This window comes from Harmonia axyridis, chromosome X (genome assembly GCF_914767665.1).
Source record: "Harmonia axyridis chromosome X, icHarAxyr1.1, whole genome shotgun sequence".
NCBI lineage: Eukaryota > Metazoa > Arthropoda > Insecta > Coleoptera > Coccinellidae > Harmonia > Harmonia axyridis.
The window spans coordinates 33,728,653-33,736,152 of NC_059508.1; the positions used below are offsets into that span (position 1 = coordinate 33,728,653).

At 40.8% G+C, this 7,500-nt stretch overlaps 1 non-coding gene across 1 annotated transcript; it reads left to right on the top strand.

The window, feature by feature from the left end:
* Positions 1–1,761: 1,761 nt before the first annotated feature.
* Positions 1,762–1,880, top strand: LOC123687907. The gene has a single exon (XR_006749611.1). It is a non-coding gene; the product is annotated as a 5S ribosomal RNA (ribosomal RNA).
* The last annotated feature ends 5,620 nt before the right edge of the window (positions 1,881–7,500 follow it).

The window sequence follows — 7,500 nt, forward strand, 5'->3', positions numbered from 1 at the left end:
CCTTCTTAAATATACGTTGATTATCGAACAGAATATGGTAAATATTTTGCGATGACCGAGGATTTCATGAATTTTTTTTTTTTTTCGAAAAAATTTTCTATTATCGGAATTTCCTCAAATTTCATTTGGTTGCCTCCTAATGCTTATTAAAAATGATAACCAACAATCAGAATCATTATTTATCATTTATTTCAATTTTTATAATGAAAAACGTTCACGTCCTTTCGCGCCTCTCGATCGTCGTTTACGTGATGCATCGGTCAGCCCTAGTTTACGTGGTGCATCGGTAAGATCGAGTTCACGTTCTGCATCGGTCTGCCCGAGTTTACGTGGTGCATCGGTAAGATCGAGATTACGTGGTGCATCGGTAAGATCGAGTTCACGTTCTGCATCGGTCTGCCTGAGTTTACGTGGTGCATCGGTATGATCGAGTTTACGTTCTGCATCGGTGTGATCTAGTTTACGTTGTGCATCGGTAAGATCGAGATTACGTGAAGCATCGGTATGATCGAGTTTACGTTCTGCATCGGTCTGGACTCTGAGATATATTTTCGACGTGAAAATGTTCCGATACAACTTTTGAACCAGGATAGTTAGAGAGATGATTTTTTCTGGGATGTACGTTGATTGGGGAATGGATTGTGGAAAATAACTTGCCATGACCGAGGTGTTCTCGAATTTTTTTTTTTTTTCGAAAAATATTTTCTGATTTTGGATTTCACTCAAATTTGATTTCGTTGCCTTCTAATGTGTTCTAAAAGAGTAAATCAGTAATCAGAATCGAAAAATATTTTTCGGATTTTTTTTTTTTTGAAAAAAAATTTTCTGATTTTGGAATTTCCTCAAATTTGATTTGGTTGCCTTCTAATGTGTTTTTAAAGCGTAAATCAGTAATCAGAATCAATATTCATTGTCGACTTTAATTTTTATAAGGAAAAATGTTCACGTCCTTAAACGCCTCCCCATCATTAGCCCGAGTCCAAGTCGATGTCAGTCCCGAGCGGACGGTGTCAGATACTACCTATCGCCCCGGTCTGGACTTGGCGAGGTATTTCGACGTGAAATGTTCCGATACAACTTTTGAACCAGGATAGTTAGAGAGATGATTTCTTCTATGTTGTACGTTGATTGTGGAATGGATTGTGGGAAATAACTTGCCATGACCCAGGTGTTCTTGAATTTTTTTTTTTTTCGAAAAAAATTTTCTGATCTTGAAATTTCCTCAAATCTGATTGCGTTGCCTTCTAATGTGTACTAAAAGAGTAAATCAGTAATCAGAATCAATATTCATTGTCGACTTTAATTTTTATAAGGAAAAATGTTCACGTCCTTAAACGCCTCTCCATCGTTACCCCGACTCCAAGTCGATGTCAGTCCGGAGCGGACGGTGTCAGATGCGACCGATCTCCCCGGTCTGGACTTAGCGAGATATTCCGACGTGAAATGTTCCGATACAAAAATTTAACTGTGATAGTTAGAGAGATGGTTCCTTTTGTGATGTACGTTGATTGTGTAATAGAATATGGAAATAAACTTGAGATGACCGAGGTCTTCTGGGATTTTTTTTTTTTTTCGAAAAATATTTTTCGATTTCGGAAATCCCTCAAATTTCATTGAGATATGTCCTAATGTGTTCTTAAAACTTAAATCAACAATCAGAATTAATATCCAAAAGTTATTTCATTTTTTATAAGGAAAAACGTTCACGTCCTTTCCGCTCCCAAAAAGTGAGATATCATAGAAAATATCGCTATATTTGTTGTTTACGGCCATACCACGCTGAAATTGCCAGTTCTCGTCAGAACACTGAAGCCAAGCAGCGTCGGGCGCGGTTAGTACTTGGATGGGTGACCGCTTGGGAACACCGCGTGCTGTAAGCTTTTTTTTTACGTTCTGCATCGGTCTGCCGAGATAACGTGGTGCATCGGTATGATCGAGTTTACGTTCTGCATCGGTAAGATCGAGATTACGTGATGCATCGGTAAGATTGAGATTACGTGGTGCATCGGTAAGATCGAGTTTACGTGGTGCATCGGTAAGATCCAATTCACGTTCTGCATCGGTAAGATCCAGTTCACGTGGTGCATCGGTAAGATCGAGATTACGTGGTGCATCGGTAAGATCGAGTTTACGTGGTGCATCGGTAAGATCCAATTCACGTTCTGCATCGGTAAGATCCAGTTCACGTGGTGCATCGGTAAGATTGAGATTACGTGGTGCATCGGTAAGATCGAGTTTACGTGGTGCATCGGTAAGATCCAATTCACGTTCTGCATCGGTAAGATCCAGTTCACGTGGTGCATCGGTAAGATTGAGATTACGTGGTGCATCGGTAAGATCGAGTTTACGTGGTGCATCGGTAAGATCCAATTCACGTTCTGCATCGGTAAGATCCAGTTCACGTGGTGCATCGGTAAGATCGAGATTACGTGGTGCATCGGTAAGATCGAGTTTACGTGGTGCATCGGTAAGATCCAATTCACGTTCTGCATCGGTAAGATCCAGTTCACGTGGTGCATCGGTAAGATTGAGATTACGTGGTGCATCGGTAAGATCCAGTTCACGTGGTGCATCGGTAAGATGGAGATTACGTGGTGCATCGGTAAGATCGAGATTACGTGGTGCATCGGTAAGATCTACTTTACGTTCTGCATCGGTCTGCCCTTGTTTACGTGGTGCATCGGTAAGATCGAGATTACGTGAAGCATCGGTATGATCGAGTTTACGTTCTGCATCGGTCTGCCCGATATTACGTGGTGCATCGGTCTGCCCTAGTTTACGTGGTGCATCGGTTTGGACTTAGAGATATATTTTCGACGTGAAAATGTTCCGATACAACTTTTGAACCAGGATAGTTAGAGAGATGATTTTTTCTGGGATGTACGTGGATCGGGGAATGGATTGTGGGAAATAACTTGCCATGACCGAGGTGTCCTCGAATTTTTTTTTTTTTCGAAAAAAATTTTCTGATTGTGGAATTTTCTCAAATTTGATTTGGTTGCCTCCTAATGTGTTCTAAAAGAGTAAATCAGTAATCGGAATCGAAAAATATTTTTCGGATTTTTTTTTTTTTCGAAAAAAATTTTCTGATCGTGGAATTTCCTCAAATTCGATTTGGTTGCCTTCTAATGTGTTTTTAAAGCGTAAATCAGTAATCAGAATCAATATTCATTGTCGACTTTAATTTTTATAAGGAAAAATGTTCACGTCCTTAAACGCCTCCCCATCATCAGCCCGAGTCCAAGTCGATGTCAGTCCCGAGCGGACGGTGTCAGATACTACCTATCGCCGAGGTCTGGACTTGGCGAGATATTACGACGTGAAATGTTCCGATACAACTTTTGAACCAGGATAGTTAGAGAGATGATTTCTTCTATGTTGTACGTTGATTGTGGAATGAAATACGGAAAATAACTCGCCATGACCGAGGTGATTACGATTTTTTTTTTTTTTCGAAAAAAATTTTCTGATCGTGGAATTTTCTCAAATTTGATTTGGTTGCCTCCTTATATGTTCTAGTAGCGATAATCAACAATCAGAATCAAAATCCATGGTCGGGTTTGATTTTTATAAGGAAAAATGTTCACGTCCTTTTTTACAACCCCGACTCATTGACGATGTTAGAACCGAGCCGGCGGTGTCAGATACGACCGATCGCCCCGGTCCCGATCGTCATTTACGTTGTGCATCGGTCTGCCCGAGATTACGTGGTGCATCGGTATGATCGAGTTTACGTGGTGCATCGGTAAGATCCAATTCACGTTCTGCATCGGTAAGATCCAATTCACGTTCTGCATCGGTAAGATCCAGTTCACGTGGTGCATCGGTAAGATGGAGATTACGTGGTGCATCGGTAAGATCGAGATTACGTGGTGCATCGGTAAGATCTACTTTACGTTCTGCATCGGTCTGCCCTTGTTTACGTGGTGCATCGGTAAGATCGAGATTACGTGAAGCATCGGTATGATCGAGTTTACGTTCTGCATCGGTCTGCCCGATATTACGTGGTGCATCGGTCTGCCCTAGTTTACGTGGTGCATCGGTTTGGACTTAGAGATATATTTTCGACGTGAAAATGTTCCGATACAACTTTTGAACCAGGATAGTTAGAGAGATGATTTTTTCTGGGATGTACGTGGATCGGGGAATGGATTGTGGGAAATAACTTGCCATGACCGAGGTGTCCTCGAATTTTTTTTTTTTTCGAAAAAAATTTTCTGATTGTGGAATTTTCTCAAATTTGATTTGGTTGCCTCCTAATGTGTTCTAAAAGAGTAAATCAGTAATCGGAATCGAAAAATATTTTTCGGATTTTTTTTTTTTTCGAAAAAAATTTTCTGATCGTGGAATTTCCTCAAATTCGATTTGGTTGCCTTCTAATGTGTTTTTAAAGCGTAAATCAGTAATCAGAATCAATATTCATTGTCGACTTTAATTTTTATAAGGAAAAATGTTCACGTCCTTAAACGCCTCCCCATCATCAGCCCGAGTCCAAGTCGATGTCAGTCCCGAGCGGACGGTGTCAGATACTACCTATCGCCGAGGTCTGGACTTGGCGAGATATTACGACGTGAAATGTTCCGATACAACTTTTGAACCAGGATAGTTAGAGAGATGATTTCTTCTATGTTGTACGTTGATTGTGGAATGAAATACGGAAAATAACTCGCCATGACCGAGGTGATTACGATTTTTTTTTTTTTTCGAAAAAAATTTTCTGATCGTGGAATTTTCTCAAATTTGATTTGGTTGCCTCCTTATATGTTCTAGTAGCGATAATCAACAATCAGAATCAAAATCCATGGTCGGGTTTGATTTTTATAAGGAAAAATGTTCACGTCCTTTTTTACAACCCCGACTCATTGACGATGTTAGAACCGAGCCGGCGGTGTCAGATACGACCGATCGCCCCGGTCCCGATCGTCATTTACGTTGTGCATCGGTCTGCCCGAGATTACGTGGTGCATCGGTATGATCGAGTTTACGTGGTGCATCGGTAAGATCCAATTCACGTTCTGCATCGGTAAGATCCAATTCACGTTCTGCATCGGTAAGATCCAGTTCACGTGGTGCATCGGTAAGATGGAGATTACGTGGTGCATCGGTAAGATCGAGATTACGTGGTGCATCGGTAAGATCTACTTTACGTTCTGCATCGGTCTGCCCTTGTTTACGTGGTGCATCGGTAAGATCGAGATTACGTGAAGCATCGGTATGATCGAGTTTACGTTCTGCATCGGTCTGCCCGATATTACGTGGTGCATCGGTCTGCCCTAGTTTACGTGGTGCATCGGTTTGGACTTAGAGATATATTTTCGACGTGAAAATGTTCCGATACAACTTTTGAACCAGGATAGTTAGAGAGATAATTTTTTCTGGGATGTACGTGGATCGGGGAATGGATTGTGGGAAATAACTTGCCATGACCGAGGTGTCCTCGAATTTTTTTTTTTTTCGAAAAAAATTTTCTGATTGTGGAATTTTCTCAAATTTGATTTGGTTGCCTCCTAATGTGTTCTAAAAGAGTAAATCAGTAATCGGAATCGAAAAATATTTTTCGGATTTTTTTTTTTTTCGAAAAAAATTTTCTGATCGTGGAATTTCCTCAAATTCGATTTGGTTGCCTTCTAATGTGTTTTTAAAGCGTAAATCAGTAATCAGAATCAATATTCATTGTCGACTTTAATTTTTATAAGGAAAAATGTTCACGTCCTTAAACGCCTCCCCATCATCAGCCCGAGTCCAAGTCGATGTCAGTCCCGAGCGGACGGTGTCAGATACTACCTATCGCCGAGGTCTGGACTTGGCGAGATATTACGACGTGAAATGTTCCGATACAACTTTTGAACCAGGATAGTTAGAGAGATGATTTCTTCTATGTTGTACGTTGATTGTGGAATGAAATACGTAAAATAACTCGCCATGACCGAGGTGATTACGATTTTTTTTTTTTTTCGAAAAAAATTTTCTGATCGTGGAATTTTCTCAAATTTGATTTGGTTGCCTCCTTATATGTTCTAGTAGCGATAATCAACAATCAGAATCAAAATCCATGGTCGGGTTTGATTTTTATAAGGAAAAATGTTCACGTCCTTTTTTACAACCCCGACTCATTGACGATGTTAGAACCGAGCCGGCGGTGTCAGATACGACCGATCGCCCCGGTCCCGATCGTCATTTACGTTGTGCATCGGTCTGCCCGAGATTACGTGGTGCATCGGTATGATCGAGTTTACGTGGTGCATCGGTAAGATCCAATTCACGTTCTGCATCGGTAAGATCCAATTCACGTTCTGCATCGGTAAGATCCAGTTCACGTGGTGCATCGGTAAGATGGAGATTACGTGGTGCATCGGTAAGATCGAGATTACGTGGTGCATCGGTAAGATCTACTTTACGTTCTGCATCGGTCTGCCCTTGTTTACGTGGTGCATCGGTAAGATCGAGATTACGTGAAGCATCGGTATGATCGAGTTTACGTTCTGCATCGGTCTGCCCGATATTACGTGGTGCATCGGTCTGCCCTAGTTTACGTGGTGCATCGGTTTGGACTTAGAGATATATTTTCGACGTGAAAATGTTCCGATACAACTTTTGAACCAGGATGGTTAGAGAGATGATTTTTTCTGGGATGTACGTGGATCGGGGAATGGATTGTGGGAAATAACTTGCCATGACCGAGGTGTCCTCGAATTTTTTTTTTTTTCGAAAAAAATTTTCTGATTGTGGAATTTTTTCAAATTTGATTTGGTTGCCTCCTAATGTGTTCTAAAAGAGTAAATCAGTAATCGGAATCGAAAAATATTTTTCGGATTTTTTTTTTTTTCGAAAAAAATTTTCTGATCGTGGAATTTCCTCAAATTCGATTTGGTTGCCTTCTAATGTGTTTTTAAAGCGTAAATCAGTAATCAGAATCAATATTCATTGTCGACTTTAATTTTTATAAGGAAAAATGTTCACGTCCTTAAACGCCTCCCCATCATCAGCCCGAGTCCAAGTCGATGTCAGTCCCGAGCGGACGGTGTCAGATACTACCTATCGCCGAGGTCTGGACTTGGCGAGATATTACGACGTGAAATGTTCCGATACAACTTTTGAACCAGGATAGTTAGAGAGATGATTTCTTCTATGTTGTACGTTGATTGTGGAATGAAATACGGAAAATAACTCGCCATGACCGAGGTGATTACGATTTTTTTTTTTTTTCGAAAAAAATTTTCTGATCGTGGAATTTTCTCAAATTTGATTTGGTTGCCTCCTTATATGTTCTAGTAGCGATAATCAACAATCAGAATCAAAATCCATGGTCGGGTTTGATTTTTATAAGGAAAAATGTTCACGTCCTTTTTTACAACCCCGACTCATTGACGATGTTAGAACCGAGCCGGCGGTGTCAGATACGACCGATCGCCCCGGTCCCGATCGTCATTTACGTTGTGCATCGGTCTGCCCGAGATTACGTGGTGCATCGGTCTGGACTTAGAGATATATTTTCGACGT